Raw genomic sequence first — 1,351 nt, 5'->3', positions numbered from 1 at the left:
GGCCCCCACACCGTAGTCAACAGCCGTTTCCATTTTGGACTAGTTAATTGATCTCCTGCTTTTGTAAATCTCTTACATCTGGATTGTTCTTTTTAAAATGTAAGATCCTTAGCTGGGCATAGCAACGGGGGCCTGTAATCCCAGCTACTTGGGAGGCTGAAGTGGGAAGATCCCTTGAGCGCAGCGGTTTGAGACTGCAGTGCGCCATGATTCAGCCTGTGAATGGGCCCTGCACTCCAGCCTGGGCAATATAGCAAGACCTCGTCTGTTTTTTTCAACTTTTATTTTAGATGTAGGGTATACACATGCAGGTTTGTTACATGGGTGTATTGCGTGATGCTCAGGTTTGGGATATGAATGATCCCATCAGCCAGGTGGTGAGCATAGTTCCCAAGAGTTAGTTTTTCAACCCTTGCCCCCTTTCCTCCCTTCCCCTCTTAGTAGTCCCCAGTGTCTACTGTTGTCATCTTTACGTCCCTGAGTACCTGTATTAGTCTGTTCTCACACTGCTATCAAGAAATACCTGAGGCCGGACAAGGTGGCTCATGCCTATAATCCCAGCACTTAGGGAGGCTGAGGCAGGTGGATCACTTGAGGTCAGGAGTTTCAGACCAACCTGACCAACATGGTGAAACCACGTCTCTATTAAAAATACGAAAATTAGCTGGGCGTAGTGGTGGGCCCCTGTAATTCCAGTTATTTGGGAGGCTGAGGCAGGAAAATCACTTGAACCCGGGAGGCGGATGTTGCAGTGAGCCGAGATCGCGCCACTGCACTCCAGCCTGGGGGACGAGAGCGAAACTCCCTGAAACTGGGTAATTTATAAAGGAAAGAGGTTTAATTGACTCACAGTTCTGCATCGTTTGCCGGCGAGGCCTCAGGAAACTTAAAATCACGGCGGAAGGCAAAACGACAAGCAGACACCTCCTTCACAAGGTGGCAGGAGCGCGTGAGAGCGAGCACAGGAAAAAATTCCACTTTTAAAACCATCAGATCTCGCGATACTCACCCACTATCACGAGAACCACTGGGGCGGGCGGGGGGGGGGGGGGGGGGGGGGGGGCGGAATTGCCCCGTTAATCCAATCACTTCCCTACCTTAACAGGTGGGGTTTTCAGGTCCCTTCCTTGGCAAGGGGCGATTACAATCGAGATGAGATTTGTGTGAGGACATAGAACCAAACCATATCAGTACCCTATGTTTATGGTTTTATGTACTTGTGAATGGCCTCCAGCTGGATCTATGTTGCTGCAAAGTACATGATTTCATTCTTTTTTATGATTATGTAATATTCCACAAGGTATATGTACCACGATTTCTTTATCTTATCCACCATTGATGGGCACCTAGG

The sequence above is a fragment of the Piliocolobus tephrosceles genome, chromosome 19, assembly GCF_002776525.5.
Source record: "Piliocolobus tephrosceles isolate RC106 chromosome 19, ASM277652v3, whole genome shotgun sequence".
In the NCBI taxonomy this organism is placed as follows: Eukaryota; Metazoa; Chordata; class Mammalia; order Primates; family Cercopithecidae; genus Piliocolobus; species Piliocolobus tephrosceles.
Note: the sequence above shows the minus strand (reverse complement) of the source record.